This window comes from Salvelinus alpinus, chromosome 27 (genome assembly GCF_045679555.1).
Source record: "Salvelinus alpinus chromosome 27, SLU_Salpinus.1, whole genome shotgun sequence".
Lineage (NCBI taxonomy): Eukaryota > Metazoa > Chordata > Actinopteri > Salmoniformes > Salmonidae > Salvelinus > Salvelinus alpinus.
In genome coordinates this window covers 39,316,159-39,338,383 of record NC_092112.1, presented here as the reverse complement: position 1 = coordinate 39,338,383, position 22,225 = coordinate 39,316,159, and the positions used below count along the sequence as shown (strand labels likewise).

The 22,225-nt window shown below is 42.6% G+C and overlaps 1 protein-coding gene across 2 annotated transcripts in view; it reads right to left on the bottom strand.

The window, feature by feature from the left end:
• Positions 1-21,138, bottom strand: part of LOC139556554 (disks large-associated protein 2-like) — a 191,459-nt gene extending 170,321 nt beyond the window's left edge. For both annotated transcript variants that reach the window (XM_071370640.1, XM_071370641.1), the window contains exon 1: positions 20,655-21,138. The gene's annotated coding sequence lies outside the window, so the exon portion shown is untranslated. The remainder of the gene's footprint in view (positions 1-20,654) is intronic.
• Between the last annotated feature and the right edge of the window lie 1,087 nt (positions 21,139-22,225).

The following is a 22,225-nucleotide window of genomic DNA, read 5'->3' as shown; positions in this document are numbered from 1 at the left end:
AGTGTGTTTGCCCATTCACATCCAGCTAGAGTTTTTCGAAAATGTTTCAGAAACGTTACTGGGATGTTTCTGCAGTTTATTGACCTCCCAAAAGTGGCTGTTTTCTCCCAGTGCCGGCAGTGCCAGTGTGTGATTAAGATAGTACAGGCTGTGCAGAACTAGTCGGATAGGAAGTGTGCGGTTCCTCGTCTCCCTCCTCTCAGAGCACAGCATGACACATTGCACACACATGCTCCCTCTCATAACCACCTCATTTAATACTCAAGGTTACACAAGGTCAATTCCCATCGTTTCCTTTCAAAAGGAAATCTCTAAATCAGTCACTCAAATCCACCGTAGAATATCATCAACCTCTTCAGAGAGAACATCAATCAATCATACAAATGAATTCACTACGCTGACAATCCATCAATCAAAAGTATTTACATCAGCAGTGGTCGCAAAATGCTTTTACAGAAACATGAACCACCTGGCAGTCACCTGAGGTCCAGCATAAACTTTATATCACCAATATGTCTACCTCTCTACACAGTGACGAATGAATCTGATGAAACAACTATCGATAATGAAGTGTAACACCCTATTAAGACACTGAGAGGAATGACAGTGTGAACTGGCCATATGTGTGTTTCCTTCTAACATGATTTACATTGGCGTTCTCATTCCCTGATGAGGCTGAACTAGTTAAGCTTGGCACAAATCCAGATGAGTCTACCGGATCAATTACAATGACCCAAGGCTGTATTTCTGGGTTAATTTAGACCATGGATTGTGCCTGTAGAATGTAGTAGTTTTGCTGTAAAACAGGCTCAGTTTTTTAGGTAAGTATGGTACCTGACAGGGCTTACCTCGAAGACAGGTGTAGCTTGAATGATACCCGACTGGCTTTTCTAAGCAGACTTTTCATGCAGTCTTACGCAAACACATGCGTGTAGATAATTTGGGGGTTGATTACCGTGTGTGTGTGCGTCGGTATACGGGAGTGTTGTATGTGCATGTGAATGTGTGTGGGTTTTGTTTGAGCGCGTCAGTGTAGTGCAGTGGTTCCCAACGAGGGGTACTATGACCCCTGGGGGTACTTGGTCTATCCACAGGGGGTACTTGAGAAGACTCATGTGACCATAGGCCTACTGGTAAAATACACGTGGGGGGGGGGGGGTAATTCAGGGGTAGTCAGTTGGTATTACAGTAACCGAAAAAGGTTGGAACCACTGATGTAGTGTGTGTGAGTGAGTGTGTGTACATGGTTTGTATATATTGTCTTGTGTGTGTGCATAGTGTCAGTGCAAGATAGTCCACTAACCATTTAATTTAACTATTTAGCAGTATTATGGCTATTTAGCTGTCTTATGTTAACCAGCTGATTTGCGTTCTTCTACCATGCCCTAACGGCATTGGCCTGGTCCTGGTCACAGCAGCCTCACCCCAATGCCTGCCTGCCTATGTGGTTACAGTCGTTAGAGCATTAGCATTAGCCGCTCGGCATTACCAGTGTGGACATGTGCAGCCTGGCACGGCTCTGCTATCCCACTCACAGTCTAACACTCTCCTTATTAGCGCCCTGCAGTCCACTTGGCAGAGTCAAGGCATTGCCAAGAGATCAACCAAGCCCAGGTGGAGATGATACTCTGAGCTCCACAACATCCTCCCCCGCTCCCTCTCTCCCCCTCCCTAATCCTATAAACAGTCCCCCCCCCCCCCCCCCCCCCACAGAGGTTACTGTAACCCCACTGTTTTTTTCCACAGGGTAGCCCAGCACAAAGACAATCCTATTATCTGTTGTGGAGGTGTTCACTTTGCATGCAGCCCAAAAAATGTTGACTTCATGCTTGGTAAGAACACTAATCAGGCAACAAAGGTTGATGTAGTTGTCCGCTCATAGTTCTGTGGGTTTCCACAAGGTAAGGTGAGCATACACCTGAGTGCTCAACACACACGTACACACACGCACAGTCAATCATTTCTGGGCACTCCCTTGACCCTAGCACTTAGACAGATACTCCTGTGTAAAACTCACAACAAAACCATTATTCAAGTATTGACACTGGCCAGGAGGACTGGAGGATAGTTGATCTATTCCACAGAAAATTGACAGGATTCTCTGGCTCTCTCTGTTAAGGCCTCTGCATTGCATCACTCCGGCTAAAACAGAGAAAGACCCTTTCACAGCTTTTCTATATCCCCTCTTTCCTCCAGTCCCATGGTGGCCATTTTGTCTGGCCAGAGGTCACACTTGTCTATCGTCCTTGTCACCACAAACCCCCAGTAGTCTGTCTTAACCACTGCTCTCAGTCTTCAGCCTCTGGGGAGATTGGAGCAAATGTGGGGTCAAGACTCCAGACGCCATCTTTTTTTTTCTAGTCGCGTTAAGGCTATCACTCACACGAAGCTTGAAAGGGCAGCATTTACATTTTGAGGACATGAACAGGGGTGAAATATACATTGAACAAAAAATATAAACGCGACATGCAACAATTTCAAAGAGTTTACTGAGTTACAGCTCATATAAGGAAATCAGTCAATTGAAATGAATTCATTCGGCCCTAATCTATGGGTTTCACCTGACTGGGAATACAAAATATGCATATGTTGGTCACAGAAACAGTACCTTAAAAAAAAGAAGTGGCGCGGATCGGAAAACCAGTCAGTATCTGGTGTGACCACCATTTGCCTCATGCAGCACGAAACATCTCCTTGGCATAGAGTTGATCAGGCTGTTGATTTTGGCCTGTGGAATGTTGTCCACTCCTCTTCAATGACTGTGCGAAGTTGCTGGATATTGGCAGGAACTGGAACACGCTATCATAAACGTCAATCCAGAGCATCCCAAACGTGGTCAATGGGTGACATGTCTGGTGAGTATGCAGGCCATGGAAGTACTGGAACATTTTCAGCTTCCAGGAATTGTGTACAGATCCTTGTGACATGGGGCTGTGTATTATCATGCTGAAACATGAGGTGATGGTGCGGATAAATGGCATGGCAATGGGCCTCAGGATCTCGTCACGGTATCTTTGTGCATTCAAATTGCCATCATTAAAATGCAATTGTGTTCGTTGTCCGTAGCTTCGGCCTGCCTATACCATAACCCCACTGCCACCATGGGGCACTCTGTTCACAACGTTGACATCAGCAAACCGCTTGCCCTCACGATGCCATACATGCTGTCTGCCATCAGTGGCGTGTATTCAAGGATACCAGGGGAGAAGGCTTCCCCAAATATTTGACCAATAACATTTTTTACATTATAAAATAATTTGTCTTTCGTCTCTTTGTGTAACACAGTGTGTTTTCATCATTTTCTGTCAATTCGCAAGTGGCTGAATCTCACCTGAGAAATCATCAGGGTGAGGGAAACAGCACCCCTCTGTCTCAGTATGTGTAGCCCATGTATCTGATGCTGTCTGGACCAAAAGAGTACGACATGCTGCCGCCGTAGCATTTGATTGTTGATGTCAGCATGCATTTGGCCTCCCTTGATAAAAAAATATAAAATAATTAGCCAATCAGCATCGAGCTGAGCTCAACTGTGGGTTGTCCTGGTGCATATTGAAGTTCAATATGTAACCTAGATGTAGCCAGGTACGCTCAAGTTAACTAGCTAGCCAACAGTAGCTGGTTCATTTTTGCCTATGCTAGGAAAAGGGGAAAGGAGAAAGGGGGATACCTTGTACAACAATGCATTCAACTGAAATGTGTCTTCCACATTGAACCCAACTCCTGTGAATCAGAGAGGTGCGGGAAGCTGCCTTAATCGACATCCACACCTTCAGCGCCCGGGGAACAGGGGGTTAACTGCCTTGCTCAGGGGCAGAACGAAGTTAGGCTACCAAACATTTTAGCTAGGTAGCCGACGAAAACAAAAACTAAAAGTGTACAGTATGACAAAGGCATTGGCCTTCAACTAGTCTACAAGTAGGGTGAGCTTTTTTAAACTTGCACACGCACACACACACAGAAATCAGTACCATGGACAGCCACATGATACAGTTCAAGTCGGAAGTTTACATACACCTTAGCCAAACACATTTTATCTCAGTTTTTCAAAATTCCTGACATTTAATCCTAGAAAAATTCCCTGTTTTAAGTCAGTTAGGTTCACCACTTTATTTTAAAAGAATGTGACATCACACACATCAGAATAATAGTAGAGAGAATGATTTATTTCTGCTTTTATTTCTTTCATCACATTCCCAGTGGGTCAGAAGTTTACATACACTCAATTAGTATTTGGTAGCATTGCCTTTAAATTGTTTAAATTGGGTCAAACGTTTCGGGTAGCCTTCCACAACCTACCCACAGTAAGTTGGGTGAATTTTGGCCATTGCTCCTGACAGATCTGGGGTAACTGAGTCAGGTTTGTAGGCCTCCTTGCTCGTACACGCTTTTTCAGTTCTGCCCACAAATTTTCTATAAGATTGAGGTCAAGGCATTGTGATGGCTACTCCAATACCTTGATTTTGTTGTCCTTAAGCCATTTTGCCACACCTTTGGAAGTATGCTTGGGGTCATTGTCCATTTGGAAGACCAATTGCGACAATTGACAATTTGCGACCAAGCCTTAACTTCCTGATTCATGTCTTGAGATGTTGCTTCAATATATCCACCTAATTTTCCTCCTGATGATGCCATCTATTTTGTGAAGTGCACCAGTCCCTCCTGCAGCAAAGCACCCCCACAACATGATGCTGCCACCCCTGTGCTTCACGGTTGGGATGGTGTTCTTCGGCTTGCAAGCCTCCCCATTTTTCCTCCAAATATAATGATGGTCATTATGGCCAAACAGTTCTATTTTTGGTTCATCAAACCAGGGGACATTTCTCCAAAAAGTACGATCTTTGTCCCCATGTGCAGTTGTAAACCGTAGTCTGGCTTTTTTATGGCGGTTTTGGAGCAGTGGCTTCTTCCTTGCGGAGCGGCCTTTCAGGTTATGTCGACACAGAACTCGTTTTACTGTGGATATAGATACTTTTGTACCTGTTTCCTCCAGCATCTTCACAAGGTCCTTTGCTGTTGTTCTGGGATTGATTTGCACTTTTCGCACCAAAGTACGTTCATCTCTAGGAGACAGAACGCGTCTCCTTCCTGAGCGGATGACGGCTGCGTGGCCCCATGTTGTTTATATTTGCATACTATTGTTTGTACAGATGAACGTGGTACCTTCAGGCGTTTGGAAATTGCTCCCAAGGATGAACCAGACTTGTGGAGGTCTTCAATTTTATTGAAGGTCTTGACTGATTTCTTTTGATTTTCCCATGATGTCAAGCAAAGAGTCACTGAGTTTGAAGGTAGGCCTTGAAATACATCCACATCTGTACCTCCAATTTACTCAAATTATGTAAATTAGCCTGTCAGAAGCTTCTAAAGCCATGACATCATTTTTTGGAATTTTTCAAGCTGTTTAAAGCCACAATCAACTTAGTGTATGTAAACTTCTGACCCACGGGAATTGTGAATTATAAGTGAAATAATCTGTCTGTAAACAATTGTTGGAAAAATTACTTGTGTCATGCACAAAGTTGATGTCCTAACCGACTTGCCAAAACTATAGTTTGTTAACAAGAAATTTGTGGAGTGGTTGAAAAATGAGTTTTAATGATTCCAACCTAAGTGTATGTAAACTTCCGACTTCAACTGTATTTAACAACATTGATTGGACTAAATTGCTTTTCGTATCTTTAAGTTTGTTATCTTTAAGCACATATAGCCTTGCTGATTTTATGATGTTTAAATGTTTAAGTTGAAATGGTGCTGGAATTGCGAAGGGAGTGCTCCTGTTGTCTTTGTGCCGACTTGCGGTAACTCTGTGGTTCTAAATCAGTAGTTGTATAGTAAACTATCGAAAACATTAACTTGCTTGACCATCAAACGATATCTTGGACTCCCCCATAAAAACGACTTGACTTTGTCTGATTTTGTCTGAGGAATCTGTGTGTCATCTGTCATTTGCAGGCCTAAATATAGATCCATGGGGCGCTCCTGCTATCAGCGGTGAAACAGAGAAGATCTTGTATTGGTGAATCACAACACATCAGAGGCTGAATAACCCAGCGAGAGAAGAGCATAATCCCACCCACTCTTGTACATACGCACACACAGTCAGTTGCACCCCCGTCCATGAACGTACCCCTGCACACACACACACACACACACACACACACACACACACACACACACACACACACACACACACACACACACACACACACACACACACACACACACTGCCGGTTACTCAGTAACACACAATGCACGTTAAAACCACCCCCGCAGTACACACACACACACACACACACACACACACACACACACACACAGAGTTAAACCTCTAAATAAGCAAACATCCCCACACACACACACACACACACACACACACACACACACACACACACACACACACACACATAGAACATGTACTCTCTGGCCCAGATCCTATGAAGCACCACCATCATCGTTTGGAGGAATGTACAAAGCGAGAGAGAGGAACAAAAAGGGGATGGAGAAAAAAAACACTACAGCTGCTGAGCATCTCCATGGAAACAGGCTGGAGAGGAGAGCAGCGCATTGCGATCTGCGTTACTGTCAGAGAAAGAATGAATCCAGCCCTCATTAGGGAAGCCACGGAAACCTATTATTTACTGCAACATCTCTCTTCCCGGAGAATAGAACACATGCTTTGCTTAATATCCACCATGAAACGTTTCCTCTCTACAAACACCTGAGCTCTGGTTCCGAATGGTTCCGCATGCACTCTAACCTCAACACAGAGAGAAGGTCTCAAAGCGGATCTGTTGTGGTGATATGATATTCTCAGGATGTGCAGTCATGGTGTTTAACTCAATTTTTAACCTACTAAACGTCTGCAAAAGGAGAGCCTTGAGGCCATGAAACACATGCAGCGTATTAGCCATGCTTGCATGATGTGGAAAGGGGAATGTGTGTGCCAAATGGACCCATTGACCTTAAACGAATAAGTAGTCATGAAAATGGTGGTAAAGAGATTCAACGTTGGATTCAAGGTTCAGAATTGGTGCCTACTCTAGATAATGGGTGCCTACATCACGCGGAATATCCCTTTCCCGCCTCCCACAGGAATAGCTACACTAGGCACACATGCCCAAAAGAACCCTAATGCACACACGCGCACTTGTTAGTCGCCAAGTCATGAGGAATAATAGTCGTTTTTTGATGTAGCGCAACATTTTGGGTGTTTATTTTGGTTAAGGTATTTTGAGACATTTTACTAGCAGAGCTGGCTGCTACTCCAGCATCACACCAAACTCTCATTGCCAAAATTGAGATACTCTGTGTGTGTGTGTGTGTGTGTGTGTGTGTGTGTGTGTGTGTGTGTGTGTGTGTGTGTGTGTGTGTGTGTGTGTGTGTGTGTGTGTGTGTGTGTGTGTGTGTGTGTGTGTGTGTGTATGAGTAGGAATGTCACACAATCAAAGAGGAGGCTCTGAATGCATTCTAGTCCAACTCGTATTCACTCACACACCCAGTGCATGATGCTAAACACGATTATCCACCGAACAAGGGATCCAAGTCTTAAGCAGTAGGCTATGTAATATCATTATTCTGTATACAGTAGTACGCACCATGGACCCCAACAGAAGAACACACACTGAAGATCACATCAACCAATGTCAGACATAAATACTACAGCTTGTTAAACACGGTAGACGAGGTCATAACACTGTAGGATTAGATATGGAGAGAGAGGGCTACACACTGCTTTTATTGCCCATAAAACATACGTGGTGGTAGGCCTCCCGTGACTGAAACTAAAGGCCAGATAAGCGCGTCACCCATAAATCGAGCTATGAGAATGATTTGCGACAGACAGGAAAAACGTACAATAGTGAGGGAGTAGCTGAAGGGATGCTAGGCTAACTGCTGGGGAAACAGTGTTAACGGTGCTATCTGGAGGGGAATGGAGCAGCACAGATGCCCGTGACAGCGCAGGTTGCTGTGAGGAGCTTCTGCTATCCTATCCCTCTGAGAATCTCCTCTATATTACAGGGGATGACAAATGGCTGCCTCGGTTCGACACAGCTGTCCCCCCAGTGTGTGTGTGTACGTGTGTGTCCGTGCATGCGCAGGGCTCGACATTAACGCTTGTCCGGGAGAATTAAAAAAAATAGTTGGATAAGAAGAATATAGATTTGAGTTGAAAAATGGTTTTTAATTAGATCTGTGTCCTCTGGATCTGTGTCCTCTTATCCCAATTTCTGCAGAGCTCATCAGAGTAGGATTGTATTGCATGACAGGCAGAGCGGACTTTAAATCATCCCCGGTTGCGAGATGTGCTATTGAGATCAAAGAGCAGATCTGTGTCTGCACATTTGTTGATCATATTTTAACAAATGATTTGAATAATGTGGCTAATACAGATATGCTTCACACTGACATTTCTGATCACTTTCCAATTTTCCACTTCTCTTTGGCAGCTGGAAATGAACAGATGGGAATTATTAGTGGCATTAAATGTAGTATATTTTACAAAAAGTAATTGTGAGCTTATACTTTTAGATGTTGATTGATGATAATTCATGGGAACATTTTTACTATCAGGCCGATGTGGAGTCTGCTTAACAGACTTTTTCTCACATCGTTATGTATTTCACCACTGCTTTCCCTTAGTTAGACTGCGTAAGAGAGCAGAAGGGTTCTGGAAACCTAGATTTCCAACCGGTCTCTAAAACGTTTCTCACCTCTCCCCTGAATTCTGCAATTACAAAACGGTGTAAGAACAAATAATAAACTGTTGAATTATAAAAAGGCATCTATAATCTCAATGGAAATATGACCTATAGTGATCCTGATGTTATTTCATGTGAATGTAAAAAAAAATGTTGGGGGGGGGTCAAATCAAATCAAATCAATTTATATATCAGCTGATGTAAGAAGGGCTATCTCAAAGTGCTGTACAGAAACCCGGCCTAAAACCCCAAACAGCAAGCAATGCAGGTGTAGAAGCACGGGGAGGAATGTGGATTCCTCTCTGTCAAAGGAAATAGAGAAAACTGATGGAAATCCATTTAATTACATTAAGGGACATTTCCAAACTCTCCTTCACTTTGATCATTCTGATGCAATGGGGGTGATGGAGGTAATTGGTAACTTAACCTTTTAGATGTAATGGCAAAATGTAGATTTCCACCTAAATAGACATGGCCCCAAAAGATTCCAGATAAACAAATAATTTAAAACCGTTTTAAAATGGCAACTTTATTGTATTCACTAGTAAGAATAAAAAATAATGTAAAAAAAATAAATAAAGAGCCAGAATCTCAATTGGTGGGAATGAAATGGAACAGGTCACATCCACTAGATTCCTCTGAGTTCTAATTGATAAAAAGTTATCCTGAAAAGATCATATTAAATTTGTGTGCAGCAAAGTGATGGAAGATGTTGGTATCATCAGAAAGATGAGTGGTTTAGTTCATTAGGTTTGCTTGCTAACTCCAGACTATAGCTTAATTTACCCACACCTCATTTACTGTAATATTATCAGGGCCAGTACCTACAGCTCATTTGGAAAGTATTCAAACCCGTTGACCTTTTCCACATTTTGTTACAGCCTTAAGACATGTCCTCATCAATCTACACACCCATAATGACAAAGCAAAAACTGTTTTTTAGACATGTTTGAAATGTATTATGAATAAAAAACTTTAAAAATCAATGTTACATAAGTATTCAGACCATTTACTCAGTACTTTATTGAAGTGCCTTTGCCAGCGATTACAGCCTCGAGTCTTCTTGGGTATGACGCTGCAAGCTTGGTGCGCCTGTATTTGGGTACTTTCTCCCATTCTTCTCTGCAGATCCTCTCAAGCTCTGTCAGATTGGATGAGGAGCATCGCTGCACAAATATTTTCAGGTCTATCCACAGATGTTCGATCGGGTTCAAGTCCGGGCTCTGGCTGGGCCACTCAAGGACATTCAGAGACTTGTCCCGAAGCCACTCCTGCGTTGTCTTGGCTGTGTGCTTAGGGTCGTTGTCCTGTTGGAAGGTGAACCTTTACCTCAATCTGAGGTCCTGAGCGCTCTGGAGCAGGTTTTCATGCCTGTCACTGAGGAGTGTCTTCCGTCTGGCCACTCTACCATAAATGCCTGATTGGTGGAGTGCTGCAGAGATGATTGTCCTTCTGGAAGATTATCCCATTTCCACAGACAAACTCTGGAGCTCTGTCAATGTGACCATCAGGTTTTTGTTCACCTCCCTGACCAAGGCCCTTCTCCCCCGATTGCTCAGTTTGGCCGGGCGGCCAGCTCTAGGAACAGTCTTGGTGGTTCCAAACTTCTTCCCTTTAAGAATGATGAAGGCCACTGTGTTCTAGGGACCTTCAAAGCTGCAGAAATGTTTTGGTACTCTTCCCCAGATCTGTGCCTCGACACAATCCTGTCTCGGAGCTCTACGGACAATTCCTTCGACCTCGTGGCTTGGTTTTGCTCTGACATGCAACTATGGGACCATAAATAGACAGGTGTGTGCCTTTCCAAGTCATGTCCAATCAATAGAATTTACAACAGGTGGACTTCAATCAAGTTGTAGAAACATCTCAAAGATGATCAATGGAAACAGGATGCACCTGAGCTACATTTCGAGTCTCATAGCAAAGAGTCTGAATACTTGTGTAAATAATGTATTTCTGTTTTTAGTTTTTTTTATACATTGTTATAATTACCAAAAACCTGATTTCACTTTGTCACTATGCAGTAGATTGATAAGGAACATTTTTTTATGTAATCCATTTTAGAATAAGGCTGTAACGTAACAAAATGTGGATAAAGTCAAGGGGTCGGAACACTTTCTGAATGCACTGTATGCCTCCTACCTACACAAATTACTCATAATACAAAACAACATTTGCAAGATTAGCCACCTCCTCTAAATATCTGGCTACATCTGCACCTTTGTTTAAGAAACTCAATATCTTGTCTGTTTACAATATGAATGTACGTCAATCATGCACTTTCACCTAAAAATACCGATACCTCCCAGAGAGTTTCCCTAAACCCTTCAATGGATTCTTCCAGGTTAATTCTGAAATCCACCTATATAACCTTCACCCTCCCCACTGCAGCACCTCACATAGTCAACTCTCTAGCAGATACAGAGTTACCTTACTCTGGAATTCGTATCTTCACATTGCCTAACATCATCATCCGTCAATAACTTCAAGCGAAAGACTAGCGGTCAGCCTGATGAACCAAACTACACAGTAATCTCAGTAATTTGGGGCGGCAGGTAGCCTAGCGGTTAGAGCGTTGGGCCAGTAACCGAAAGGTTGCTAGATCGAATCCCTGAGCTGACAAGGTAAACATCTTTCATTCTGCCCCTGAACAATGCAGTTAACCCACTGTTCCTATGCCGTCATTGTAAATAAGAATTTGTTCTTAACTGACTTGCCTAGTTAAATAAAAAATCTCATCGATATAACCTAACACTCACATCCCAAAAAATGTTTTTTTTTGTGGTGTGGTATTCACATAAGCTTCCAACCACACCTGCACACTGTAAAAATAAAAAAAATATATGTATGTATATATATCTGTATTTTGTCTATCACTTGTTTTCTTTGGTGCAAATACATAAAACAAAAGTGTTATGTTTGGGGCAAATCCAAAACAATACATTACTGAGTACCACTCTCCATATTTTCAAGCATAGTGATGGCTCCATCCTGTTATGGGTATGCTTGTAATCGTTAAGGACTGAGGAGTTTTTCAGGATAAAAAAGAAAAGGAATGGGGCTAGGCAAAACCTGGTTCAGTCTGCTTTCCACCAGACACTGGGAGATTAATTCCCCTCTCAGCAGGAAAACCTAAAACATAAGGCCAAATCTACACTGGAGTTGTTAACTAAAAAGACAGTGTATGTTCTTAAGTGTTTGAGTTGCAGTTTTGACTTAAATCTACTTGAAAATCTATGGCAACACCTGGAAATGGTTGTCTTGCAATGATCAACAACTAATTTGACACAGCTTGAAGAATTTTGAAAATAATAAATGGGCAAATGTTGCACAATCCAGGTGTGGAGAGCTCTTAGAGACTTACCCAGAAATGCTTACAACTGTAACTACTGCCAAACGTGCTTATACAACATATTGACTCAGGGGTGTGAATACTTTCAGTACCAGTCAAAAGTTTGGACTCCTACTACTACTTTTTCTTTATGTTTACTATTTTCTACATTGTAGAATAATAGTGAAGACATCAAAACTATGAAATAGCACACATAGAATCATGAAGCAAACAATTTTTTTTTAAACAAATCTAAATATATTTTATATTTGAGATTCTTCAAAGTAGCCACCCTTTGCCTTGATGACAGCTTGGCATACTCTTGGCATTCTCTAAACCAGCTTCATGAGGGAGTCACCTGTAATGCACTTCAATTAACAAGTGTGCCTTGTTAAAAGTACATTTGTGGAATTTCTTTCCTTGTTAATGCGTTTGAGCCAATTAGTTGTGTTTTGACAAGTAAGGGGTGATATACAGCCCTATTTGGAAAAAAACAAGTCCATATTATGGCACGAACAGCTCAAATAAGCAAAGAGAAACGACAGTCCATCATTAATTTAAAACTTCTTGTCAATAGGGGGGCGCCATTTCGACTTTGTAAAAATTCGTTCCCAAATTAAACTGCCTCGTACTCAATTCTTGCTCGTACAATATGCATATTATTATTACTATTGGATAGAAAACACTCTCTAGTTTCTAAAACCGTTTGAATTATATCTGTGAGTAAAACAGAACTCAAGTTGCAGCTAACTTCCTGTCAGGAAGTGAGAAATCTGAAATCGATGCTCTGTTCCAGGGTCAGTTTATTAAATTGCATGTGATCTATGAGTCGACATGCACTGCATACGATTTCCCCTAGATGTCAGTAAGCAGTGAGAATTGGAATGGTGTTGCTAGGAAAATCTGAGGCCATATAAAGGCTCATGGAACCGGGGGTGCACTCTTTTCAACGTTCGTCATGGCGCAAAGGAGGACCTCAGGATGGCATTCTGAAAAGCTCTCGTTATAGGCCTTAGATATATCCGGCTCTGATTTTATTCGATATAGGTGTTAAAGACATCATAATGTAGTTATTTTAAACCGAGTTATATCAGTTTATTGCGATTTTCGGATATTTCTTTGTGCTGCGTTATGAAGAGTTGGGCACGTCTGGGCCACATAGCTAATGTTTGCTGCTAATTCCTAAGTTGAATACGGCAATCTACAACCGAGCAACGATGATTCTGGACAAAGGACCACTTGCACAAGATTCTGATGGAAGCTCATCAAAAAGTAAGAACTATTTATGATGTTAATTCGTTGTTCTGTTGAAAAATGTAAAACTATTATTCGGCCATTAATTTCGGTGCGGTCTCGCTTTAGCGCACGCTGTATGTCGTAGTAAGGTTAATTTTTAAAATCTAACACAGTGGTTGCATTAAGAACTAATGTATCTTTCATTTGCTGTCCAACCTGTATTTTTTAGTCAAGTTTATGATTAGTTATTGATTAGATTAGGTGCCTCTCCCAAGATTTCTCCCGACATTTTGTTGGCAGCTTGGCTACTATTCTCATTGTATAACCACAATTTGTGGCGCTAAATATGCACATTTTCGAACAAACAATATATGTATTGTGTAATATGATGTTATAGGACTGTCATCTGATGAAGTTTTGAGAAGGTTAGTGAAAAAATGTATATCTTTTGCTGGTTTATTTGCTATCGCTAACGTGCATGAATCAATGCTGCTGTGTGGTTGGCTATTGTAGTAAGCTAATATAATGCTAAATTGTGTTTTCGCTGTAAAACACTTAAAGAATCAGAAATATTGGCTGGATTCACAAGATCTTTGTCTTTCATTTGCTGTACGCTGTGTATTTTTCATAAATGTTTTATGATGAGTATTTAGGTAATTCACGTTGCTCTCTGTAGTTATTCTAGTTGCTTTGGTGAGAGTTGTGATGGTGGCTGCAATGTAAAACTATGATTTATACCTGAAATATGCAAATTTTTCGAACAAAACATATGCTATACAATAAATATGTTATCAGACTGTCATCTGATGAAGTTGTTTCTTGGTTAGTGACTATTTATATCTTTATTTGGTCGAATTTGTGATAGCTACCTATGCAGGAAAAAAATGGTGGGGAAAAAAAGTTGTGTCTTTTGCTATGGTGGTTAGCTAATAGAAATACATATTGTGTCTTCCCTGTAAAACATTTTAAAAATCAGAAATGATGGCTGGATTCACAAGATGTGTATCTTTCATTTGGTGTCTTGGACTTGTGATTTCATGAACATTTGATATCCCTGTGGCTTTAGGCTAGGCTATGCTATGCTAGTCAGCTTTTTTGATGGGGGGGATCCCGGATCCGGGTTTGTGACTCGTTAGAGTTAAGACCGCTTACTGTACAATAGCAAAGAGAACAGTCTATGACTTGGGTGCATGGAGTCTTTGACAATTTTAGGGCCTTCCTTCAGACATCGCCTGTTATAGAGGTCCTGGATGTCAGGGAGCTTGACCCCAGTGATGTACTGGGGCGTTTGCAATACCCTCTGTAGCACCTTATGGTTGGATGCCAAGCAGTTGCCATACTGTAACAAGTGTGAGGCAGCCAGATACGATACTCTCAATGGTGTAACTGCAGAACTTTTTGAGGATCTGAGGGCCCATGCCAAACCTTTTCAGCCTCCTGAGGGGGAAGAGGCATTGTCGTGCCTTCTTCATGACTGTGTTGTGGTGTTTGAACCATGATAGGTCCTTAGTGATGTGGACACCGAGGAATTTGCAGCTCTTGACCCACTCCACCACAGCCCCGTCAATGTAAATGGGGGCATGCTCCATTTTCTGTAGTCCACGATCAGCTCCTTTGTCTTGCTGACATTGAGGGAGAGGTTGTTGTCCTAGCACCACCCTGCCAGGTCTCTGCCTTCCTCCCTATAGGCGAACGTCGATGATGATGCCTATCACCTTTGTGTCGTCAGCAAACTTAATGATGGTTTTGGAGTCATGTGCTGCCATGCAATCGTGGGTGAACAGGGAGTACAGGAGGGGACTCAGAACACACCCCTGAGGGGCCCCCCTGTTGAGGGTCAACGTGGCGGATGTGTTGTTGCCTACCTCACCACCTGGGGGCTGCCCGTCAGGAAGTCCAGGATCCAGTTGCAGAGGGAGATGTTCAGTCTCAGGGTCCTTAGCTTAGTGATGACCTTGGAGGGCAATATGGTGTTGAACATTGAGCTGTAGTCAATGAACAGCATTCTCACACAGGTGTTCATTTTGTCCAGGTGGAAAGGGCATTGTGGAGTGCAATAGAGATTGCATCGTCTGTGGATCTGTTGGGGTGGTACAGTATGTGAATTGGAGTGGGTCCAGGGTGTCTGGGAAGATGGTGTTGATGTGATCCATGACCAGCCTTTCAAAGCATTTCATAGATACTGATGTGAGTGCTACATTGCGATAGTCATTTAGACAGGTTACCTTGGTGTTCTTAGGCGCAGGGACTATGGTGGTTTGTAGGTATTCCAGACTGGGTCAGGGAGAGGTTGAAAATGTCAGTGAAGACACTTGTCAGCCCTGAGTATGCGTCCTGGAAATCCGTCTGTTTTAAGGTCTTACTCACATTGGCTACGGAGAGCGTAATCACACAGTCATCTGGAACAGCTGGTGCAATCATGCATGGTTCAGTGTTGAAGCGAGCATCGAAGGCATTTAGCTCATCTGGTAGACTTGCGTCACTTGGCAGCTTGCAGCTGGGTTTCACTTTGTAATCTGTGATAGTTTGCAAGCCCTGCCACATCCGATGAGTGTCAGAGCCGTTGTAGTAGGATTTGATCTTTGTCCCTTATTGACGCTTTGCCTGTTGGATGGTTCATCGGAGAGTGTAGCAGGATTTCTTATTAGTGTCCAGATTAGTGTCCCGTATCTTGAAAGCGGCAGCTTTAGCTTTTAGGTCAGTTCAGATGTTGCCTGTAACCCATGTATTCTAGTTGGGATAAATACGTACGGTCACTCTGGGGATGATTTTGTTGAAGCACCTACTGTATTAATGAAGTGGGTGACTGACGTGGTAAACTCCTCAATGCTATCAGATGAATCGCAGAACATATTCCAGTCTATGCTAGCGAAACATTGCTGTAGCTTAGCATCCGCTTCATCGGACCACTTCCTTGTTGAGCGTGTCACTAGTACTTCCTGTTTGAGTTTTTGCTTGTAAGCAGGAATAAGGAGGATAGAGTTATGGTCTGATTTTCCAAATAGAGGGCGAGGGAGAGCTTTGTATGCGTCTCTGTGTGTGGAGTAAAGATGATCTAGAGTTTTTTAGTCTCTAGTTGCACAGGTGACATGCTGGTAAAAATTAGTTACGACGGATTTCCGTTTTCCTGCATTAAAAACACCGGCCACTAGGAGCACCACCTCTGGGTGATAATTTTCTTGTTTGCTTATGGTCCTATACAGGTTGTTGAGTGCGGTCTTTGTGCCAGCATCGGTTTATGGTGGTAAACAGACAGCTACGAAAAATATAGATGAAAACTCTCTTGTTAAAGCCCCGGCGTTCCGCTAGCGGAACTCCTCCCACATTCCACTGAAAACGCAGAGCGCGAAATTCAAAAATAATTTTTTTGAAATATTTAACTTTCAAACATTAACAAGTCCAATACAGCAAATGAAAGATACACATCTTGTGAATCCAGTCCAACATGTCCGATTTTTTAAATGTTTTACAGCGAAAACACCACATATATTTATGTTAGCTCACCACCAAATACAAAAAAGGACAGACATTTTTCACAGCACAGGTAGCATGCACGAAACCAACCAAACTAACCAAGAACCAACCAAACTAACCAAGAAACAACGTCATCAGATGACAGTCCTATAACATGTTACACAATAAATCTATGTTTTGTTCGAAATATTTGCATATTTGAGGTATAAATCAGTTTTACATTGATGCTACCATCACAGCTACCGTCAGAAATAGCACCGAAGCAGCCAGAGTAATTATAGAGACCAACGTGAAATACCTAAATACTCATCATAAAACATTTCTGAAAAATCGATGGTGTACAGCAAATTAAAGACAAACATCTTGTGAATCCAGCCAATATTTCCGATTTTTTAAGTGTTTTACAGCGAAAACACAATATAGCATTATATTAGCTTACTACAATAGCCTACCACACAACCGCATTCATTCATCAAGGCACGTTAGCGATAGCAATAGGCACGTTAGCGTTAGCGAATAAACCAGCAAAAGATATTAATTTTCACTAACCTTCATAAACCTTCCTCAGATGACAGTCCTATAACATCAGGTTATACATACACTTATGTTTTGTTCGAAAATGTGCATATTTAGAGCTGAAATCAGTGGTTATCCATTATGCTAACGTAGCATCTTTTTCCCAGAATGTGCGGATATTTCTATTAGACTCTCAACTATTCTGACCAAATAGCTATTCATAAACATTACAAAAAAATACATGTTGTATAGGAAACGATAGATTCATTAGTTCTTAATGCAATCGCAGTGTTAGAATTCAAAAAATATCTTCATTACGACATAAGGCTTAGGTTATGGCGAGAGAGTGGCCAAAACCTGGGCGCAAAACTACTACTAGTACACAGTTCGACAGATATATGTAATAGCATCACAAAATGGGTCCTACTTTTGGTGATCTTCCATCAGAATGTTGTACAAGGGGTCCTTTGTCCAGAACCGTCTTTGTTTGTTATTAGAACGTCGTTTTTCCCTCTTGAATTAGCAAGCACACTGGCCAAGTGGCGCGAAGCTATCCTTCCTGAACATATGCATATGCAACACGCCTAACGTCCCGAAAAAATTTCAATAATCTAATAAAACTATATTGAAAAAACATACTTTACGATGATATTGTGACATGTATCAAATAAAATCAAAGCCGGAGATAGTATTCGCCTATAACGACAGCTTTTCAGAAGGCAATTACAGGTCCCTCCACGCGCCTTCCAGAAAACCGAAAATGGGGGACACGTCATTCCAAGAGGATTCATTCCATCTCAGACCAAGATAATCACCTCATTTCTCCTCTCACTTCCTCTTGACATCTAGGGGAAGGTGTATGACGTGCAAGTATATTCATACGTATCATGCCCATTTATAGGCAGGCCCTTGAACACAGCATCGATTTCAGACTTTCCACTTCCTGGTCAGAAAGTGTGCTGCCAAATGAGTTCTCTTTTACTCACAGACAAAATTCAAACGGTTTTAGAAACTAGAGAGTGTTTTCTATCCAATAGTAATAATAATATGCATATTGTATGAGCAAGAATTGAGTACGAGGCCGTTTAAATTGGGCATGACTTTCCCCCAAAGTGAAAATAGCGCTCCTATCATCAACAGGTTAAATAGTATGGTCTACAGCAGGGATCATCAACTAGATTCAGCCACGGGGCGATTTTTTCTTGAGTGGCAAATTGACCGCAAGAAGCCCAAACAGATATAATATTTGACTAAAACATAATAATTTCAAACCTTGCTTACACGTGTCTATTATGCGTGGGAATAGTTGGGAACAGATTTCCTAAATGAAAATCACTTGGCGCTGATTTCCTTGTGTTTTTACAGTTTTTTTATGTCCAACAATAAAAATTAATTTAAAAAATTTGCGCAGAAAACACCAGTTGGGGAACCTTGGTCTACAGTTTATCATGAGGTATTCTAACTCAGGCGAGCAGAACCTTGAGACTTCCTTAATACTGTATTAGAGATCGCGCACCAGCTGTTGTTAACAAAGAGACACATTCCACCCCTCCTTGAGTTTACCCGATGCTGCTGTTCCTTCTTGCCGATGTATAGATAAACCAGCTAGATTTATATTGTCCTTGTTCAGCCACGACTCGGAGAAACATGGGATATTAAAGGTCTTCAGATCACGTTGATAGGATAGTCTCGAACGGAGCTCTACCAGTTTACTTTCCAGTGTTGCACGTTCGCTAATAGAACGGAGGGTAGAGGCAGTTTATCCACTTGCCGACATAGTCCCGCAGGTTGGCCTCTATAACGCCGCCTCTTCCTTTTACGGGTGTCGGGATTTGGGCCTGGTCCGGGATGAGCATTATGTCCTTCGCCGCCGACTCATTGAAGTGGAAATCCTCATCCAAATCAAAGTTAGTGATGTCCTGAAGCTCTTGTCAGTCATAGCAAACAATGGCGGAAACATTATTTACAAAAAAAGTTCAAATCAGCGCAAAAAAACCCACAAAATAGCACAGTTGGTCATTCTCTAAAGTTGCCCTACAGTCCTACTAAAAGTTAACGTTGTGTGTGTGTGTGTGTGTGTGTGTGTGTGTGTGTGTGTGTGTGTGTGTGTGTGTGTGTGTGTGTGTGTGTGTGTGTGTGTGTGTGTGTGTGTGTGTGTGTGTGTGTGTGTGAACATGCCTGTTTGTCACATCAATGCAACGGACCATATCCACAGTGATGAGATCTATCTCTGGATCCCTGTTAAAGAATTGTCTATCACATTGTAGTGCTTGGAGTGTACAAGCCTTACTCATGGTAAATTATCTCATACAGGCCAGTCACACACACACACACACACACACACACACACACACACACACACACACACACACACACACACACACACACACACACACACACAAGCCCGGTGAAGCTGTTCAACTGCAGCATGGAGGATTCAGAGGAAAGCTGCAGTAGCAGCTTGGCGCCGTCTCTAATTTATAGGGTTGGTGGGGGGTGGACAGACCTAGAAGGTTGAAAGTGACATCTCTTTTAGGTCACACTAGGGTCAGGACTTAGGGCAGATGTCCCACATGTGATTGAGAGATGCGAGGGAAACCACCACATGTCTGCCCCATGGTTTGCAGAGCACGGAGAGAGAGAGAGAGGCGAGTGGGAAAGGGTGGACTCTGTGACACTCTCTCACTCCCTCCCTGCTCTCTTCCCTTGTCTCCCTGTCTCGCAGTATCTGTCTCTATGTTTCAGAAACACACACATACCTGCTCGCACGAACGTACATGCAACCACAGTCTCTCACACACACAAATCACATCTCCCCACTCCGGCCAACCAAACCCCTATGAGATTACTGCTAGGCAACATTATCTCCTTCCCCATTTCATTCATCCATTTCATTTGAGAAACTGAGCCCCAAGGATACACGGCCGCAACATACCAAGGTATCTCCATCTACAGATGTTAGTCACATAAAAATTCCCCCGTTGCCCATCCAGAGCATTGGCAGTGGGTCGGCCCTCCCACTCTTCGAGCTTAACACACACATACATACAGTAGCTGAACGGATCACTGACGATCGAGGGGGAGAGCATTCGCTCTTCACCTCCAGCTGAAGACAGATGAGCTGCTTCTGCCCAAAGTGTTATGATTTTCTCAGCCTCCACCAAGGCTTGGTTTGGTGGGATTTTCTACCCGTCCCAAAATCCAATAAGAAGATGAACACCAGGTACTAGGTCTGGGTCCGTCAACTTTCAATCAACCTGTTTCATCAGCCTCTGAGACAGAAGCAAGGCTATGACAATAACTCTTATATTACTGCAATAGGTCTCACATTCCTCCTGCTTGTGAAAAATGTGGCTGAGCTTTTAGGGGTAACATGACATGCATCCCAATGCTCTTACCTTGCAGCGTGCCTATATTGTGGAGACATCGGAGCACATATGTCGCTTTTTCACTCGATGACAGGAAAGCACAGCACAGTCGTACAGAGACACAGACAGTGCTGTTTCTAATCAGATCTGAGAAAGAGTCTGCTCCGCTGGGTAAAAAAAAAAAAAAAAAAATCCCACTCTTCCTTCCTTCCGTTTCTTTTTTTTATCCAAGCCCTCAGAGGAATAGGGTGAAGAGGAGAGGAGGCAGGAGGACCAGTCTGCTGTACTGTGCTGTGTATCACCAAGAGCAGTGCTGGGCTCTGCGTGTACTCCACTGCAGCAGCGTGAGAGACAGAGGCGCACGCTGCCTGTTCCACAGGCTCTACCGGTACACAGAAAAACACGGCTACGAAATTCCTGTTGAATGGATTCAGGACTCTGCAGTTCTATATCTCCACATACCCCCCCACCCCTTTTTCTTTTACCTATATCTCTAGACTTTAGAGATTCACAGTATGTCTTGTGTTTATCTCTATTTCATTTGATCCTTATTCTCCTTTTCCGTCCTTTGCGTTGCCCCTCTCTCCTCTCACTAAATGTCCATCATGTGTCTGATACTCCTGGCAATAAATTGTAAAGCCCAAAAGCGCCAACCTCCTCCTCCTCTGATTACATCACTGCTTCAGCTGACTGAGATTGAGTGTTTTTTCTCGTCTCGTGTGAATATTAACGTCACTGACATCAGACACATTTCTTGGATTCAGTTGAACCTTCCATTGATGATTTCTCATCCTAGGTAATATCACATGACACTATTACCCAGTTTGGGGTTGCAGATCATGTAATAACGTAATTACACATGACAACACCGCGTGGTAAAAAAATGCTAACTCCCAAGACAACTTACATGCAATTGCAAAAGGTTAGGTTTAGGCTTGCTAGCAAGTTGTTGGGATAAGGGTAAGTGGTAGGGTAAGGTTAAGTTCTGGGCCAATTGGTTTGAATCCAGGCTGTATCACAGAGCGTTGTGCCATGATTGGCTCAGTGTTCTGTCACTCATGGGGAAACTACTTCACCACAAAGTGTAAGTGGAGACCTCGAAGTGCCCATCCAAGAAGGATCAAGGTCATTGGCCACAGATAAATTGACGTCAAATCACGTTATAAACTAAGGAAAAAAAGAAATGTCCTCTCACTGTCAACTGTGTTTATTTTCGGCAAACTTAACATGTGTAAATATTTGAATGAACATAACAAGATTCAACAACTGAGACATAAACTGAACAAGTTCCACAGACATGTGACTAACAGAAATGGAATAATGTGTCCCTGAGCAAAGGGGGGGGGTCAAAATCAGAAGTAACAGTGTGGCCACCAGCTGCATTAAGTACTGCAGTGCATCTCCTCCTCATGGACTGCAATAGATTTGCCAGTTCTTGCTGTGAGATGTTACCCCACTCTTCCACCAAGGCACCTCAAGTTCCCGGACATTTCTGGGGTGAATGGCCCTAGCCCTCACCCTCCGATCCAACAGGTTCCAGACGTGCTCAATGGGATTGAGATCCGGGCTCGTCGCTGGCCATGGCAGAACACTGACATTCC